A 20,906-nucleotide genomic window follows, 5' to 3' on the forward strand; every position below is an offset into this window, starting at 1 on the left:
GACCAACCCAAATTGCCTTTGCATTTTGACCAATTTGTAGGGCAGTACAATGTCTCAGAGAGGAGGTCAGGTCTCCTGCTCCCCTGGTGCATTCACTATAGCTGCCCAATTTCCCCACTTTTTAAAATTTGATAGAAATAGCTGTGGGCTATAGGTATGTTCTTAAACCGCAAGGTTTTTTGTCTATTAGCGAATTTCTCTGCTTTTTAATCCAGGATGAGAATGGAGTGATCATTGCATGCTTAATGAGTTTACTGGGACTTACTTCCCTGCAATCATGCTTAGGATAGATGAAACTGACCACAGGGGATGGGGGGGGAGGAAGAGGAGGGAGGAGAGGAAAGGCAGAGGGGAGGAGGGGAGCAGGCAGGAGGGGGAAGGAAGGAGGATAGGTTTGATAATTTGTATGTTTATTGAGTTCAGTGGGATTTACTCCTGTGCAATCACGCTTAGGATAGGTAAAACTGACCAGGGGGAGGGAAGGAGAGCTGGAGTGGGGAGGGGAGGAGGAAGAAGGAAGTGGGGAGGGGAGGAGGAAGAGGAGAGGGGAAGGAGGAAAAAGGCAGGTCATCATATGTAGGCTTATTGAGTTCAATGGGATTTACTCCTATGCAATCATGGTTAGGATAGGTAAAACTGACCATGGCGGACGAGGGGGGGAAGGAGCGGATTGGAGGGGGACAAAGGAAGTGGGAGGGGAGGGCAGGTTTGATTATTTGCATGCTTATAGAGTTCAATGATATTTACTCCCATGCAATCATGCTTAAGATAGGTAACACTGACCATGGGGATGAAAAAGGGGAGGAGAGAGAAGGGGAAGGAGGGGATTAGAAGGTGATGGGGAGGGGGAGGGAGGGGCAAAGGAAGGAGGAGGGAAGGGGCAAGAGGGAAGAGATAGGAGGAAGGAGAAGGGAGGGTGGGTTTGATCATTTGATACTTTTTGAGTTCAGTGGGATTTATTTCTGTGCAATCATGTTTGAAAATGGAAATGGACTGCCTTCAAGATGATCCCGAGTTATGACTACCCTATCAACAGGGTTTTCATCGTAAACGGTATTCAGAGGTGGTTTTACCATTGCCTTCCTCTGAGGCTAAGAGGCTGTGACTGGCCCACGGTCACCCAGTGACCTTCATGGCTCTGTGGGGATTCAAACCCTGGTCTCCCAGGTCATAGTCCAACACTGACCTGGGGGAGGGGCAGGTAGGGGAGGAGGAGGAGGGGGGAGGGATTGGGTGGGTGGGCACTGGGCAGAGGCAAAGCCCCTTTGCTTTCCAAAAGGAAAACATTGTGAACAGTATAACTGCTATTCAGCATTTCCCCCATCATTTTATTCTACAGCAGGCACATGTAGCCTCCCACCCAAATTTAAACCAAAGCTGTCCCTGACCACATCCACACCAGGCCTTTCTTTCACTTTGGACAATCATGGCTTCTCTCAAAGAATCCTGGGAAGTGTAGTTAGTGAAAGGTGCTGAGAGTTGCTAGGAGAGGCCGTTCCCCTCATAGAGCTTCAATCGGAGTGGCTGACGGTTAAACCACTCTCGCCACTGAAGCTCTGTAAGTGAAATAGGAGTCTTCTCTCAGCACCTTTCACAAACGACACTTCGCAGGATTCTTTGGGGGAAGCCATGACTGTCTCACATGAAATCAAAGTCTAGTGTGGGTGTGGTCCCCTGATTAGCCAAGCCAATCAGCTGTGAGTCTGGCTTTTAGAACACTGACAGTTGGTTCTTACTGAGCATGCCTGACACTATCATTCAGTTCAATGTAACATTTATTATATTAATTAAAATTCAGACAGGCATTTGTTTTTAACTTTTAAACTGCAGAAGATGAAGGTCAGAGTCTGGGGCAAGGTCAGTAATAGGATTACAAGTAATCTGTGAACATGGCTGATTTTTAATTAATTTCAACCGATTATGAGAACTCTGACAGAAGAAAGTCCAAAAGAGCTCTGGGTTTCCCCCCCTTTTTAGACTTTGAACTCTCTATTCTCTCTGACTGTTTTGTGATTTGCCATGAAAATTTAGAGGGTTGTTAAGCAAGCGTTTGAGTTCAGGACTATAAATTTTGTAAGGTTTTGTTTTGAAATGAGCTTATGGGAAGCATGAGAATGGCATGGGGGTATTTTCAATTTAACATTGTGGAATGTGAAAAATCCATGCTGGCTATAGCAATACAGCCACTCTCATAGCTATATAATGATTTTATTGTAAAATTGCTTTGAGATGTTTCATAGGATGTAATTCTTGTATGGAAATACAGAAATGAACAAACAGAATTCTCAGTGCACTCACCAAATTATGCTTCCCAGGATTCTTTGGGGAAATCCACGACAGTTAAAACATGGCATTACAACAGTCTAAGCTCGTAGTGTGGTGTATATCTTTCCTTAACACAAACGCATGCTGAAGGTTACCCATACAGTGTCATGCTACTGGCAAAAATGTGGCTTTTGGAAACTTCTCTGATTTTTAAGTTCCATCCAATACACTTCATAATGACTCCTGCACCTACATTCATATTCTCAGGTTGAGTAAATTAGCCCAGTCAATATATTTCTCACAGTGCATCACTAACAAATTAATTAGGAAACCCATTTCAAGCATTATCTCCACTTATTGAGCAAATTCAGAAAGACATGGCATTTGTTGTTACCATCTGGTTTTTGACAGTCCCAACAATCACACTGATTGTACCTTCAATAAGAAGTTTATCTTCCCCATCAATTTATCTTTAATAGCCTGTCAGGTAAAGGATGGGAAGCAAGACAGATCTAACTCATAGAAATCCAGATAATTATATTTAAATCCTGTAAGCGAATGAGGAAAATCCCTATCCAGAAATCTCTAAAAAAATTAACATTTTAGTACAGATTTTTCTCAGAAAAAAAGTTTTTAGACAAAAAACTAATGTGAGAACTACGTCTGGAACCTTGGTGTGGATTGTTTGAAAACTCATGCTGAGTCTCATGTATATTAAAAATGACCCACTTACCAAATCTTTTCAAATAGAGTAGGTTGGGATAAATCCATGTTCAATCCTATTTCCACATTACAAGACTAGAATTTATCCTCTCATTGCACATTATGGCCTCTAAGAATTGAATCAGACATTTGTTTAGATTGTACGTGAACCAGGGCTTTTAGCACCGTGGCACCAGAAAACTAGAGCACTATTCAGACAGCATTACAGTTTTGATATGCCATCACTTGCTGAACATGTATTTGTTTCACCAAGCATTTTTAGAGAATTCATTTGATTGAATGTTGGTCATTTGTTCTGTATTTTAAGATTTTAGGATTTTATGATGTTTTAATTATTTTATTGCACATCACCATGATATATTTTTTTCAAGTTGGTGGTTTATAAAAATTATTATAAGTAAATAAAATGCATGCAGATTGGGGTTTCCAGGTCTCCGGTTTTTGCCCAGAGACTCTCAATTTTGGGGGCCCTCTCCAGATCTCAGGGTGACTCTCCTTAATCTCCAGACTCTCAGCTTTCATTTAAAAACAGAAACTAAGTTTCTAGGTGGTCTGGTTCACGAGACACACACCAAAACGTCCGCCACCCGCTCCTGCAACCTCTATTAAATGAGCTCATAGCCAGCTGCTCTAACCCTGCCCTTTCAGGTTTTTAGCCAATAAGTGAGTCAGGGTTGTGATTTGTTGACCTCCAGATAGCTAGATCCCATTGTGAGGTCAGAAAACTTGTTTCTTCATTCTTATCTGAAAATCTCATAAATTAAGTATACAGGTTTCAGTTTTTTTCTCTCTTCTATGCAGAAATCAAACAAGTTTAAATTTTCCTTGAGCTGTTGAAGAGGGCATGGTTTTGAAAACCTTCCCAATATGAGGCTTTAATCCAGTACTCACTATTCTGGGAGTAAACCTGAAATGCTAATCCCACATACCCAGAGTAAACCCCATTGAATTCAATAGGACTTACTTTTGAGTACACATGGTTAGGATTGTGCTGTAAATTTATGGGACTTTTGAGTGAACATAGCAAAGGATTGTGTTTGTGTTGTAAATATCTCCCCCTCAAATCCTATTTTTAAAGCAAATAGGCAGGGCTTACTTAGGTGTCACTGCTTTTATTACGTAGGAAATTAATAATGATTTTATTTTTTAAAAATGTTCTGCAATGACCAACTTGTTTTGACAATAAACTATTATATGGAGTGTATGTATTTTTACATCTTGTGTGTGTGTGTGTGTGTGTTCTTTCCAACAACCTTGTGAGGTAGGGTTGCTAACTGGAAACCAAGACAGCTCACAATAAGAAATAAATCCCTTTAAATTCCAATAACCATAAAACAAGTATAAACAGTGGCAAAACAACTTAAAGTGGTATGATTCCGAATTTTGGGTTGAATGAATGACGCTCCTTATCACTTGAGGTTGCATTTCTGTGCATGCTTCCCAGTTTGATTAAGCCCCACAGAATACATTGGGACTTACTTCTGAGTAAAGAAACAGGATTGAACTATAAATATCTTTACAGGTTGTGTAAATAATAAACATATTTGATAGTCATGCTTATATAAATATTTCTTCATACTTTGTCCCAATAAGTATATGATTTCACACTATGGTTATACATTATTATTTCCTCTACATTTTAAGTGTGCTGTTCTTCCTTGGGGTGGCCATGGTTCTCCTCTGTTGTTTTCATCCTGAGGAGCAGATTAGGATGAGATACGGGGAGTAGCCCATGGTCACCCAGTAAACTTTATAGCTAATGTCCATTTTAAAAAATTAATTAAAACAATTTACATGCAGCCAATGTTTATGAAGTAGATCCACACAATACGTTTAAAGCACATTAAACTCACATTTAAAGTGCATGACTTCCCCTAAAGAATCCTGGGAAGTGCAGTTTCCACCACACAGTTATAGCTCCCACCACCCTTAACAAATGACAGTTCCCATGATTCTGTGGTGTGATTCATGTGCTTCAAATGTATGTTGAATGTGCTTTAAATGAATGGTGTTGATCTGCCCTAGGTATGATGCACATTCATTAGTAAATTGAAAAGAACAATTTTAAAATATATTTTTTTAAACAGTGGTAGGGTTGTAGCTCAGTGGTAGTGCATATGTTTTGCATGCAAAGGTCCAAATTCAATTTCTGGAAAAAACTATTGCCTGGAATCCTGGAGAACCAATGCTAGTCCATGTCATCAGCGCTGAGCTAGCTGGTACCAAATCTCCTGAGGCTGTATAAGGCAGATTCCTTTGTTCCTAAAAGTGGAAAGAGACCCAAGGGCCACAGTGACTCCAAAATTTATTTATGTATTTTATTTACAACATTTATATACCGCTTTATTGTAAAAAATCTCAAAGCAGTTTACAGAAGGAATTAAAACAATAAAATTATTGGCAAAAAGGATGAAAGACAAGTATTTAAAAACATTCAGAATAATAAAACCAACAATGAGTTAAAAAATATAAAAAGACAATAGTTTCTACATGCCTGGATAGGCTTGCCTAAATAAAAATGTTTTTAGCAGGTGTTGAAAAGAGTACAATGAAGGCATCTGTCTAACATCAATAGGCAGGGAGTTCCAAAGCGTAGGTGCTGCCACACTAAAAGACTGATTTCTCACAAGAGCAGAACAAGTATTGTGTGGCACCCATAACATGGAAAGCAGGCCTTGAACTTAGTGTGGTAGCAAATCAGCAACCAGTGCAGATTTCAGAGCAGAGGTATTATGTGCTGATAGGGTCTCACTCACATCAGCAATCGTGCCACAGCATTCTGCATTAACTGCAGCCCCCGGGTCTGGTTGTGCTGTATGGGGATTTCTGTGATCTTGGCTGACTGGCTGCCAGGATTTTTTTAGTTTTGTTTTTTGGTTAGGAATCCTGACTGGTTGTGGGATGCTGAGTTTTCTGCATTACTCATAGGAATCTTGTTGTGGTTGGTATGGTGTTGCGTTTAGGAAATCATCACTGTCTTGTTTTTCTATTTGCATTTCATTTACTTTTAGCCTCACACTCTTACATCCATAGAAGCAATAACAGTAGTTCCATGTGCTCACCTCAACCCCCTGAAACCCACTGATGATGCGCCTTGTTGGTTGCATGACGGTGTGTTTCTTGCCCAATAGTGGTAAAATGGAATTCACATACTGGTAAGTGTAGCTGCAATTGTTGTTGTTCCCAAGCCTGTGAAGGTAGACCAAATCATGTGCGTTCTCTGTGTCAATTATTTGTCAGCCAATCCAATTCCAATGAGGAAGTGAATGCCCTGCCTGGCTTTTAACCTGGCTGCTCCAAACCTCTTTACAGACTTGACCTTTCACCGCAGAGAGAGTTTTGAGAAATGAGTAAGAGTAAGAAGATTTTCTACTCTTTCCTGCCTACTCTGTGGCTGCCATAAACTCACTTTGACAGTCAACCCAATTCCAGTGAGTAATAATTGACAGAGAGAAAACATACATGGTTTGGTCTACCTTCAAAGGCAGCAGCTTGGGAACAACAATTGCAGCCCCACTTACCAGTATGTGAATTCTTGGGGTTGAGCTGAGCACACGGAACCACTATTGTTGTTTTTGTGGATGTAACAGAGTGAGGCTAAAGGTAAATGCCCATGTGTTTATATTGACATGCAGGTCTTGAACTGACGAATTTCAGCCACAAAGTCTTCAAGGAATACATGATGAAACTCCGTCTACTTGCCCTCTTCATCTTCTGCCGGAGTCATGTAGCCGCTTCTGAATTCTCCCCATGAAAGAACTAGGCTATTCTGGCATCTATCTCCTCATAAAGAGGAATTTCCTCTATTTAAAATACATTTAGATAGGTCGGAATGTGGTTTTTTTTTTAAAGAGCTGTACAGCTCTTATTCAAGAGAATATTTTAAACATAGCTTTCTTCACAATTAGATCAAACTGTTGCCATTCCTCAAAAAGGCTCAGAGCATAAATTCCAACAAATAAACCTTGATGTTCCCACAACTAGGATTTAAAGTGAAGATACACCTTTTTAGAATGTTTTACACCACATATGTAAACACAACCACCTATGTCTTTGGCCAGCTCAGTGATTTTACCAGTTGTATGACTTTTGTGTCACATTATGAGGTATAAAAAGTAGAAAATAATCACTACAGTGATAATAAAATACGTCTTTTTTACAATCTGAGCATGTCAAAAGTCATAAGAACATAAGAAGAGCCGGCTGGATCAGGCCAGTGGCCCATCTAGTCCAGCATCCTGTTCTCACAGTAGCCAACCAGGTGCCTGGGGGAAGCCCGCAAGCAGGACCCGAGTGCAAGAACACTCTCCCCTCCTGAGGCTTCCGGCAACTGGTTTTCAGAAGCATGCTGCCTCTGACTAGGGTGGCACAGCACAGCCACCATGGCTAGTAGCCATTGATAGCCCTGTCCTCCATGAATTTGTCTAATCTTCTTTTGAAGCCATCCAAGCTGGTGGCCATTACTGCGTCTTTTGGGAGCAAATTCCATAGTTTAAGTATGCGCTGAGTAAAGAAGTACTTCCTTTTGTCTGTCCTGAATCTTCCAACATTCAGCTTCTTTGAATGTCCACGAGTTCTAGTATTATGAGAGAGGGAGAAAAACTTTTCTCTATCCACTTTCTCAATGCCATGCATAATTTTATACACTTCTATCATGTCTCCTCTGACCCGCCTTTTCTCTAAACTAAAAAGCCCCAAATGCTGCAACCTTTCCTCGTAAGGGAGTCGCTCCATCCCCTTGATCATTCTGGTTGCTCTCTTCTGAACCTTTTCCAACTCTATAATATCCTTTTTGAGTATTCCAAATGCAGCCGCACCATAGATTTATACAACGGCATTATGATATCGGCTGTTTTATTTTCAAAACCTTTCCTAATTATCGCTAGCATGGAATTTGCCTTTTTCACAGCTGCCGCACACTGGGTCGACATTTTCATCGTGCTGTCCACTACAAACCCGAGGTCTCTCTCCTGGTCGGTCACCGCCAGTTCAGACCCCACGAGCGTATATGTGAAATTAAGATTTTTTGCTCCAATATGCATAGTTTTACACTTGTTTATATTGAATTGCATTTGCCATTTTTCCGCCCATTCACTCAGTTTGGAGAGGTCTTTTTGGAGCTCTTCGCAATCTCTTTTTGTTTTAACAACCCTGAACAATTTAGTGTCATCAGCAAACTTGGCCACTTCACTGCTCACTCCTAATTCTAGGTCATTAATGAACAAGTTGAAAAGTACAGGTCCCAATACCAATCCTTGAAGGACTCCACTTTCTACAGCCCTCCATTGGGAGAACTGTCCGTTTATTCCTACTCTCTGCTTTCTGCTTCTTAACCAATTCCTTATCCACAAGAGGACCTCTCTTATTCCATGACTGCTAAGCTTCCTCAGAAGTCTTTGGTGAGGTACCTTGTCAAAAGCTTTTTGAAAGTCTACACTATGTCCACTGGATCACCTCTATCTATATGCTTGTTGACACTCTCAAAGAATTCTCATAGGTTACTGAGGCAGGACTTTCCCTTGCAGAAGCCATGCTGGCTCTGCTTCAGCAAGCCTTGTTCTTCTATGTGCTTAGTTAATCTAGCTTTAATAATACTTTCTACCAGTTTTCCAGGGACAGAAGTTAAGCTAACTGGCCTGTAATTTCCGGGATCCCCTCTGGATCCCTTTTTGAAGATTGGCGTTACATTTGCCACTTTCCAGTCCTCAGGCACGGAGGAGGACCCGAGGGACAAGTTACATATTTTAGTTAGCAGATCAGCAATTTCACATTTGAGTTGAGAACTCTCGGGTGGATGCCATCTGGGCCCGGTGATTTGTCAGTTTTTATATTGTCCATTAAGCCTAGAACTTCCTCTCTCGTTACCACTATTTGTCTCAGTTCCTCAGAATCCCTTCCTGCAAATGTTAGTTCAGGTTCAGGGATCTGCCCTATATCTTCCACTGTGAAGACAGATGTCAACCAGTGCAACCCCCTCCATCAAGTACCTGTAGTTAAAATTGAGTTTTACCTTAATAATAGTAGTAAATGGCCCTATGGTTGTCATGGAGGCCATGAAATCCCATACTGGCGCAAAGGCGGCCTCCGCGTGGATGTTGAAGTCACCCAGAACTATCATCCTGGGGTTCTCCAATACCATGCAGAGACTTCCACCTCAGTCAGGGATGCCACTGGGCAACAAGGTGGTTGATAGACCAGCAACATCCCCAGTATGTCTCTCTGGCCCAACACCAGGTGCAGACACTCTAAACCCATCCCCAGTTCAAGACGTTTTCTGGTGAAGGAGATGGACAACTGCAATACCCCCCTCGACCCCCACTCCAGTCTAACCTGGTGCTGTACCAAGTACCCAGTTTGGCACAGCTGAGTTAGGTCAGGAATACCCAGTCTCAGTAATACATGCAAGTCAGTTCCTATATCCATGATCAAGACACAGATGATCATGGACTTACTGCGGACTGACCTGGCATTCAAAAACAGCACCACCAGACCAGAGGGCTCAGTGGATAAGTTACCAGTAACTTCCAGAGGAGTGAGAGGGGGACAGGGACTAAACACCTACGTCTTTGCTCCAGATGGTGGTCAGCCCCTCCACTCTAACTATACCTTTCCCTGCCCACCACAGCTGGCAACATATCTGCAACTCCCTGTTACTTGCCCACCCAGACATATTCTAGCATTATCAACCCATACTACATATATCTGGAATATTAGGGTCACATATGATAAACTACAGCCCAGTAGTGATAGGCATATCCCACACTGTCTGGCGGAAGATAGTAGAGCAACTCCAATACTCCTTCCCCTGTTTCTCTCTTAGGGGGAACACCACCAAACTAAACGTCCCCTACCCCATGCTCTTCCCCTGGCTAAGGGCCACAAGCCTGTCCCCCACAGTGCCTGGCCTACAATTCCATATCTTGGCTAACAGAGGAGATGCTCCTGCCCAGTACTTCCCCAAAGTGGCAACCTGAGAGGGAAATCCCCACTGCAGTCTACCCCATCACACTGTAGCAGAGACTGATTTTATAGCAGACTCCACACACACATCTCCTGTGTCCACTTAGCTAGCAATCAAACAATAACCAACTTTAACATACTCTTACTTGCAGGCAGCTACCTCAATGGAAAACAAAGTGATGCAGGCCAAACAACAACAACAACACCAAAATGGTAACCTCTTGCTAGCTGGGAGAGCAGACTAGGCAGGAGCCAGGATGATGTCAATGTGCCCCTCCCTGCTCAGTCCTCCTGTAGGCGTGCTCAGTGTGAAGCCAGACTATGGGACATACTACCTCCTAGAGTTTTATTTTCAGCTCTGTATCAGTGCCATTCTATGGACACATTTAAATTAATCAATTTCTCCCTCATGTCCCTAAACCTCAGCAGCTGCACCCTCAACATACCAATTATTTTTGGCACTTTGCTTTGTTTGTTTGTTTATAAAAGTATTCATATTGTCCCCTCATAAAATATCAGGGCAGTGTTCAGCAATATATAAAACATTAGAACCATTAAAAGCAGTACAGAACAATCAGTTTAAGGCCTGTTAGCGTAAAAAATGTTTTCAAGGGATGCCTGAAAATCAAACGTGCCTGCCAAATCTCTGCTGAAAGAGTGCTCCACAGCATGGGACCAGTGACACTGAATGCCCAACTTCAATTTGAGGCCAGTTAGGCCTCTACAAACACAGGAGACTTTGATATATACACAATTTTTTTCTGCACATATAATTTCAATGCATTTAAACACAGGAAACTGTATTAGATATTCAGTCAGACCACCGATTCAACTGCCAGAAGTACCTTTTACTTGGCTGTGGCTCTCCAAAGTCTCAGGAGGCAAAAGCATCTCTCAGCTGCTGCCCTGGGCTCCTACTGGGAGGAAGGGCAGGATATAAATCAAATAAACAAATAAGCTGTGCCACCTGAGCCTTTCACTGGAGGTGCCAGGGACTGAGCCACTTGATTGCCTGACTGCTGTCAGTTTCTGTAGTTTCCATTAGGCACTGGACTGAAGTTAAAAGACAGATCTCCACCAAAAGGGAGGAAAGAATGATCCAGGTTTAACCCCATTGGCAAGCAGCATAAAAGACAAGAATGGAATGAACCAGTGAATCACCCAGCAGCCTGAAGCAATTCATCCTCAGGCCAATTATTGTCTGCTCCCAAAATCTAGGGTGACCAAATGAGAGGCTTACTCATACCAGGTGGTTTTTTGGGGGGGGGGGATGAAGGCAATGGGAATCACTTAAGGGCCTGGGTGATGTGGAAGGTATGATGTAACGTCACAAAGGTCTGCTGTGTAGTTGACTCAGGCAGCAGGGCAGGGTCTGAAACTGAACCAAGGTCAGCCCTGTTAGCCATGAGCACTTAATAAAGCAAGAGACTGTGATTATACTTAAAGCTATTCCCTCATCCCTCATTAGAATAATTGTGTTAACTGGTCACTGAAAAGGCAGAGACATTCAAAGAAAGCATGACAGGCTATTAAACATCCAATAGAGATGAGGATGCTGAATGAAACTTTTAGCTACAAAAATTCTACTGCCTAGAAGCAACATCTTGTTAGTATGCTTCACATTGTAGTATTTTCTATATGATAAGAACACAATCCAGAGCAACTGCACATTCCACAACAAACATGGGATGCTCAAAAGTATATTTGCCTGGTAACATAGAGCACTCTCAGGGAGCAAGCCTACCTACTTAGGGGAGAAGGGATGGGGCAGAGATCTGGAGCAAGCAGGGCAGAAAGTGGTGGGGTTGGTAGTTTATTCTCTTTTGTATTGTTGTTTGTTCTTTTGCCCTTCCAATGGGAGGGAATGAACTTGCACCACTTCTAAGGAGCTTTTTGGAGGAGTCCCAGGGAAACAAGTAGCCATAGTGTCCTGCAGATCCACAACCTTGTGAGCTGCCTTGAGGGCCTTTTCACGAAAAGGCGGCATAGAAATAGAATAAATAAATAAACATAAATGCAGAGCAAGAAGCATTTTAGGGGGGAAATCAGCAAGAAAAAGGGGTATTTAACCCTTCCCCTGCCCAATGACTTTCTCCTGTAACTCCTCCTTCCACCAACATTCTATTTTTATTTATTAACTGTTGCTTCTGTGCCAGAAAATCCTCAGTCTTGTAGCCCACCACTAAAAACGGGGTTCTATGGCTGAAAATAAGCCAGGCTGGGTGGGATTGCAAGAGAAAACCAGTGAGCAGGGGAAGGGTTGAGCACATTTAAAATGTGCTTGGCAAGTTTCTTAAATAATATAATACTCTGCTGATCTATATATCTTTCAGTCTGGCTAAATTGTTTTGAAAATTGTTCACATAGTGATGGATTGTACAACACACTGAAGGATTCCCAAGCCTGCTCAATGGGGCCAAGGGGCACAAGCCAGCAAACGTTAGTCAAGACTTTTGAAAGCAGTGCAACTTTATATGTATCTACTCAGATGTAAGCCTCACTAAGCCACACCTGGAAGACAAATGGGTTGATCTACCAATCAGTTGCAAAATCTGCCTAAAGTGGAATTTAAAAAAGAAAAGCAAGAAGCACTCAAGCTGATCTGACCAGGTTTTAGAGTAAAAAAGGGATGAAGTCTGACTAGCATTGGGTGTCCCTGTTTTCAGAAAAGAGAGGTGGAGATGCACTGGAACCAGCACAACAGTAAGTGTAAGCATCTTTAGTCAGAATGAAAGTCTCACTGATTTCAAGAGACTTGGTCAAAAGTAACTTTTCCTGGATTGTAGCCATTGGACGTACCTGTATTCTAAAAAACTAAAATCTAAATTTTCCTCTTCTGCGAACAATAAATATTTCACAATATAAAGCTGACTTAGTATTTTGAAATATGCTTAGTTTTCCAGAGGAAGCATAGCTAGCTAATTGATAGAAAGTATATTCAGAAGCATTAAGCTAAGCATGTAAATAGTCGGTTGGCTGATCAATTGTGATGAGTAACAACAGCCTCAGGGAAACTAGGCAGGGAGCCTTTTTGGTAACTTGGGATACAGACTTTTTTTTTTTCTTTCTAGCTATTGGTGTGCCACAAATGGCTATGCGTTAGCAGGCAGGCATGCTAGTAAAAAGCATTTTTTTTAAAAAAAATGGGTTAGTAGCTTTTGCATTCCTGTTTGCAAGCCTGCATTTGGAGCCTCTGTGATGTGTACACCTCTTCCTGAGGAATGCTCAGGGAAAACAATTTTGAGAACAAACCTCACATATTCAAAAAGCAAAGTTGCTTCCCAGTTATTTTAAAACTCAACAGTTGACACCTATGCATCTCTAGCCATGGTTCTTCTTATGAGACTTTGTCTTTCTGCCCCATAATCTTTCCAGGCCTTGGGAATGCTCCAGGCTGTTCAATTTATCTCTAAAATCCTATGACCCCAGACATCACCATGCCTTGTACGAGGGCTTTTTCTCTTAAGCCTTGCAGTGGCTCTAATGTTTCCCCTCCCCCTTCCGGTTCTTCTTGGCTAGCTAAGGCAATTCATTGATTAAGCACTCCTCCCTTCACACTTCATAATAGTATATTAATTAGTTGAGAATTAATTCAGCAGAGGAATGTCTTCTGAAACAATCTGGGATATTTATCTGTCAATTTGCCACTTCAGACAGGCTATAGCTCAAATTTTGGCCAAGCAAGCACTGAAATGCATGTCCCAGCTGAAGTTATTCTTTATATATGACTGTCTACATTCAAAGATATTGATGCAACATCCATTCCACAGGCAAAGAAGACTGACTGGGATACAGGACAAATGTTCTGCTATTCATTCCTTTTTAAAGTAACCATGATAGATATACACAGCAGTGCTCATGAATGGAAGATGACAGAGCATATTGCATGCTTGCTAGAAGACTCACGAGTGTTGTGTGCACACAAAAGAGATGCAATTCTGTGGAACTCCCAGCTCAGACCAGACAGGCTCCCATCCTGTTGAGCCCCAGGTGCTTGACAAAGACCTTTCTGTTCCAGCAGGCATTTTACATAAGTTGTATTAGGCCCATTTTATGATTTTACCCTGGGTTTTTATTGCTTTAAACACCTTTTGTTGGACTGATGCATTGTTTGATTGATTGTTTTGGAAACTGCTTTGAGACCACTTGTAGTGAAAAGTGGTCTATACGTATTGAAAAATAAATAAATAAGCTCTCTGCTCTTCTGCACAAAGACATTTTGTCCCACCACCAGTTCTCTACTTCCATCGTACTCAAGTCAAAGTACAGTAGAAATGCATAAGCACAACGTCCATGAAGGGCTGGCTGATATATGTGCAAAAGAACCAAAAAGTGCAACGCCCTGATAGGCAGATTTGGTTTTCACCATGACAGCATAGTCAAGTACTCTTCTGCATAGGAATGAATATGATCCACATGTGAGAAAACAAAGACGTCACATTGGGACACTATTGGTGTGGGGCTAAATCTGCTCCCACCCTTTGATGTCCTGAGTCATTAAGGCTGTGAGCATACTAGTTGCCTACAGCAAAGCATTTCCATTGACCACACCCGGAGGGCCAATGGGTTGATCTTCAATCAGTTGTAAAATCTGTTTGAAGCAGAATTTTAAAAAAATCACACTTGAGTTAATCCCACCACATTTTATAATAAAAGGGGGTGGGGTTTGACTAGTGTTGGGTACCCGCATTTTCAGAGAAGATAGGTGGAGACGCACTGGAACCAGCAGAACAAACTTGTTTCCTATGTTCATAGCCCCATAGCTTTATTCCCATAGGCCCAGCAGTCATGGCCCCACGCAGTGAACCAAACTTGACGGATCAGGGCAGGGTGCCCATGCAGGCCCAGCACCAGCAGTCATCCAGGCTGGGCACTGGCCAAGGGTGATAGGGCGTAGAGGGCCCCTCACCAGCCTGACCTGCTGCCCACTCATTTAGTGCAGGGTCTGAGTGGAAATACAAGATTACCACTTGGCAGTCAAACTCATCTTCCATCCACGGTGGCCAGCTAGTCACCTATCTCCATCTCCCTGCCTGCTGCTTCCCTTGGGCTTTAAGCCAAAGGAGCTCTTCTTAGGCATTTTGGATGAGGTAGCCCAGAAAATGCCTGCATCACTTTTAAACTTAGAATTTCTTCTAAAAATGAAAAGCCTTTCTAGCTGCTTCTGCAAACTATGGCAATGGTGCAGGCATTCTTCTGGCCAACTGGCCCAGAATGCATGGCTCTGAAGAAGGAGCCCTCTCAGAGCCCGGGGCAGTGGAGAAACCACTAGTGCTACCACCACTATTGCAGTAGTGAAGAATATGGGGGGGGGATAAGAAGGGAAAGTTGGTGACACTGCTACTGTCAATGCAAAGAGAAGGGATATGGGGGGTTCCAGCAGTGGGGAGGGCATCAGGCAGCCCTGCTACCATGGGGGCCCCACATAGCCACCCCAAACAGCAGCCCAATTCAGAGAGGAGTGGAGTAGGGGAGAGATATCACCAGTCACAAAACCACAGCCAGCTGCCCAGCCAATTTTGTCAGGCAACTGAAGACCCTTGAAATGTCTGCACACATTCATACATCCATCTACCTGTTGCTGGAGACATCTGAGGGCCCATAAAGAGAACATGAAGCACCATAGGAGTGCAGGGCTTCACAAACATGAATGGAGCCTTTAAGAAGACACTCTTCACCAAGGGAAGGTGTAGTGAGGCTGGACTTCAGGATCTGCAGCACCAACACATAAGAGCTCAGTTTGGCACTGGCCATTGTTGAAGTAAGTTGTCAGTCTTGAAGCTGTCCAAGATCCTGCAGCCCATACCTGACTGATCATCTTGCTCCCTAGTCATCTGATGAACTGCTACCTTGTAGCTTGTTCCATTTCTTGAGGTCTTTGTATCATCTCACAGGCACTTGCCTCTGACCAGAACAAAACATAATCCCAAATTTGATCTTGACCATGACCAGTATGACATGATGGAATTCCGGCAACTGGATTTTTCTATATATCTGAATAGATACAGATTATTTGTATAGCAATAAAGTTATTTTCTTGCCGACTCTATTACGAAGGTACTTATATAATTATGACCCACTAGAAATGCCCTTTATCTCCTTTGCAGATGTCATTTAACAATATTACAATGATACCAAAGAGATTAACATGAGGGAGGAGAGAATGGAATAATTACAAAATTTTATCTAGTTCAAATAGCTTTACTGTTGATCCCTCGATTCTTTTATTTTTTTAAAAAAATCCTCATTGGTCTCAAAATAGATCCATCATTTGGCAAGCATGGAGGAGTGACAGAGGTAAGTGGATGTCATGCTCTCAGATGGGCAAACTTCACTTTGTACGCAGTTCAGCACATATCTAATTAATTTGCTGAAGTACTTGCAGAAGCCCAGGAAGGGAACTAAAAATAAATAAATCAGGCAGTCAACAGAGATTTACATTTTAATTTCTTTTTAATTGGATGCACCATTAATGATGCATAAAAAATGCCTTTAAAACCATGTTCCTAATCTTCAGTAGTGGGTGGCCTAACTAAGGAAACTACACAGCTTAATTCAATCTTCTCCTTCAGACTCAATACATCATTCAGTTAACAAGAAATTTAAACTATGACTTGGTTTCCCATATCATAAACTTGATATGAGACAAACCTTGATTTAGCTCAGAATGGGAGTAAAAAAAGTCTGGGGAGTAGCAAAGCATTTATGAACTTGTCTTTGGGAGCCTCCACATCCACACAGTTCCTGTAATCCATAGTTTGACTTATTGAGATGTGCAAACCAGGCCAATTAACTAAGACAAAAATTGTAGATCTTGGGGTTATACAAATAATGGTGACTCTTCAAAGTATCCGCATCACTATTCAGGAGGCACAACTAACAAAATTATGTTCAAGAAATCAAAGATGATTGTGTGTAATAGCAAAACAAAACAAACTTTGGGAACGCACAGTGATGCCCCAATATGTGTTTTGAGTGCTTAGAAAACATTGTTCAGTGGCACAGTGTGATAACCTAAGAGGCATTTTATAAATGATTCCTTTTCATCTATTTTGTCATGCTATGGCGCAGATCAGCTTTCCCTCAAAGTTTTCGCCTTTTCCTAGGCATGCATGAAAATACCTAGTATGTCATCTCTGTGCTTCAGATAGCTAACAGCAAGAATGGTACAGTGGCTACACTACTAGACTTGGACCAGGGCCACATTCACACTGTACATTTATTCCACTATTATTCCACTTTAAATAGTCATGGCTTCTCCCAAAGAATCCAGGGAAGGGTAGTTTGTGAAGGATGCTGAGAGTTGTTAGGAGACCCCTCTTCTCCTCACAGAGCTACAATTGCCAGAGTGGTTTAACAATCAATCCCTCTTCCCAGGGAACTCTGGGAAATACAGGTCTGTGAGGGGAATAGTATGAATGTGGCTTGGGAGCCCCAGTCTCAAATCCCTGCTTAGCCAATGAAGCTCACTGCATGACCTACCAGGCATGCAGTGAGCCCAGTCTAGCCTTCCTCACACACTTATTGTGATGATAACATCGGATAATTTCCATGTATGCTGCCAGAGTAAACTGGAGGTAGAACAGGAGGGTACATACTTGGTAAAGAATAATAAATGGGAGCAGAAAGCACTGTGAACTTGAGGTAAACATGAAGCAAAAAAGGGGAAGATAGAGAACTGGCTTAATTTATTTCTGAAATGTGGACAGGGAAAACTTGAGATCACTACTGCCACACACACAAATGATAACCAAATTTATTTAATACCTGCACCCTGTATTTTTAGCCTAGCACAGATTCTCAAACGGGGTCAGGATTCAAGATGGCCAGTTAATTCAGGTAGTTGTCCCAATTAAGAGACACCTCTAAAACACTTTAATTTATTAAGTTAAATAATGTATTAAAGCACAAAAACATTTTACCCTGCCTGAAAATATAATTTAAAAAATAGTTGCATATGCACACATGCGCACACACACATAATCCCCACTCATGCAGGCTATTAGCCAATGAGTGAAGTCAGAGCTGTGATTGACAAGGAATTTATTAAACACCGGGCAATAGCTAGAAACACAAGTGTTAAAAAGAGCTGCCTTTTCCTGCTTCTTTCTGTATATTTGTTATTGGTATATGTGTGCATATCACGTGAGTTGAGTAAGCTTATAGCTTTCAGTAGCAGCATGTGTGCCTCCCTGCTTGCCCACTTTTCTCCCTCTGTGCACATCCAGCACAAGGTCCAGAAGATCAAAGAAGAAACACATAGCACAGCAGGATCTTGGTAGGCATGCACAGGAAACAATTTCAGCTACAATGATAAAAAAGTGTACATGCAGATAAAAGCGTACGTGCAGGGTTTTTAAAAATTATTTCCAAAAATAGCATATTGTACATTTTACCTATCAAATAATTTTTGAGCAGAAATAACAAGTGCATGCAGTTTATTATGCCATTACAATGGATTATAGTTTTCTAAATATAAGGAATCATACAAGTTTCCCAGGACTGCTGCAGAGCAGTTTGTCTAATTCAGAGGCTGTTTTGAAACCCTCCCAACATAAAACGGTAATCCTCCACTCACTTTTCTGGGATAGAGCTGCAATCCTAATCCCATTTACCTGGAAGTAAACTCTATTGAATTCAATAGGACTTGCTTTGGTTAGGATTGTGCTGCAAATCAATGGGTCTTATGAGCAGGCATAGCATAGGATTGTGTTATTAATCCTTCTCCAATCCTATTTTTAAGTCAATTAGGCAAGGTTTACTTAGCTGCCTCTGCTATTATCTGACAGGAAACTAACACTGATTTATAAAAAAAATGTTCTGCAATGACCATCTGGTTTTGACAATAAACTATTGTATGAGTGGATGTATTTTTACATCTCCAGTGTGTTTGTATGGAGTCTTTCCAACAACCCTGTGAGGTAAAGTTAAGATGAGAGTTGGTTCAATCAATGTGCACATGCTTAAAGTATTTTGAAATTTATTATAAAATATCAGGACTGTTGAAAGTTTCAGTTAAAGCAACTGGGGGGCTGCCTTTGTGAATGTTTTTTTCCTCTCACTGCATGGTTTGTGAATATGACATAATATATTTGCACCATGTGATTTAGAACCCTGAGATTAAAATATTACATAACATTATAAATTATTCATTTAAATATTATTACACAGGAGACAAGATGGAATCCAATAGTTCTAAGTAGGAATGGAACTATCAGAGTGTGGTTCCTCCATTACTCACCCTGTACACTTCATCCTGAAATATATCATAGTCAATGGTACTGAAAACCATGAAAAGATTGAGAAGAATTAACAAGATTTCACTCTCCATGTACTTCTCTTAGAGAACTTAGAGTAAAGAATTTGGAATAGGTTTTCTATCTTGGGAACCAAGACAATTTCCGTTCCAAATGTGTAATGGAAGCGAAATTGAAACAGATCTAGAAATTCAGTTTCATCCTTGGAACTGAGTGGCAACCACCTGCTCAAGCACTTTGCCCAAGAGGGAAACACTGGCCATTGGTGTTCACTTCACAAGGCAAAAACAATAATGACTTCAGTGTATAGTGCCCCTCAATTGTGAGGAGCCTGGACACAGAGTCTGGACACAAAGTCTCAGGTACAGTCTGAAAGCTCATGAGGCTACCACTTTGTTGAAGTTAAGCAGGTCTGGGTCTGGTCAGTGCCTTGATGGGTGACTACCTGGGAACCACATATAAGCTACCTTGGGTTCAATGATGGAAGAAGGGTGAAATATAAATGACACCGTGTCTGGTTGGTCAATAACTGTCAACGTCTTCTGGGCTGTGACCACCTCCATCAAAGCAGCTAGTACCAGTCCTTCCTTCAACAAGGCACTGTGTATTCCAGATCCACTTAACTGTTCCTGCCTAGCTGGATACAGTAAGATGCAATGACCAAGGGTTAAGTAAAAAACAAGTTCACACCCCTATGTATCAACTTATGTTTCCTGAACTTTTATTGGAGTATGATTTATTTAACTACACACACACACACACACACTTTTATTGTTTCCTCTAGTTAACTAATCAATTTTGTGTGAAAGTGGTCATAGTCCCATGAACCTCCCTCCCAAGGGAATCATGCTTGACTCCTTCGCTGTTTGTTTCTAAGCAAGCCTTGAAAATATTTTATTTCAACCTCCTTTTGTTAAAAATGTGAATGAGCTAAGTGTTTGCCTGTTATTGCCCTGTCTTAAATCTGCAACACACTTTTATTGGTATGGATTAAGAATATTTTACGGTGCTGTTTATAGTTTAATTTTTAAAAAATAATAAAAATGCTTTTTAAATGTTTATTACTGTAAGTCACTTTGAGAAAACTTCTGTTTGAAAGGCTGCATATAAATCTTTAAACAAATAAAATGAAATTGTGAATATTAATTTTAAAATCTGAGGAAAATTATTGGTAATCTCCATTAATGCAAACATTCAAACACAAAATAATTATGCTATAGCTTTTCTGGGTTTTAAGGAGCCTCTAAAGCAATACTGGAAACAATAAAACACTGGATGTAGTATACATTTTGACCTATTTAACTCTAAAATAGCTTTGGTCCTACAAAACTCAGAGGACGCCATGGTGAATGGTTATGATACATTCCACTTGAAAATGCTATGGTCAATGTGCAGTGCAATCCTGAATATGCTAACTCAGAAGTAAACTAAATGAACTTCACTGGGGCTTTCTCCCATGTAAGAAAGCGAAAGATTGCAGAGAAAGAAGGCCTTATTGCCTGTATCATTTCTATGCCATGCTTTTACATGAGGATATTGAAGGCCAGTAGTACTAAACACCAGTGAGCAGAATCAAGAGCTAAGGCTTCTTCTGAGCCACATCTCTTCTGTCTGCATCCTTTCAGACAGAAAAACAGCATGTTAGTAAGAGGTATCCACAGTGGTTGCTTTACAACAATGGCACTTGCTGTTAACTTGATC

At 41.4% G+C, this 20,906-nt stretch overlaps 1 protein-coding gene across 10 annotated transcripts in view; it reads right to left on the minus strand.

Annotated features, from left to right (window-relative positions):
- The window catches only part of KCNMA1 (potassium calcium-activated channel subfamily M alpha 1), an 848,545-nt gene that overhangs the window by 699,751 nt on the left and 127,888 nt on the right, over positions 1 to 20,906 (minus strand). The gene's annotated exons all lie outside the window — the stretch shown is intronic.

The sequence above is a fragment of the Rhineura floridana genome, chromosome 7 (assembly GCF_030035675.1).
Source record: "Rhineura floridana isolate rRhiFlo1 chromosome 7, rRhiFlo1.hap2, whole genome shotgun sequence".
NCBI classification, from domain to species: Eukaryota; Metazoa; Chordata; class Lepidosauria; order Squamata; family Rhineuridae; genus Rhineura; species Rhineura floridana.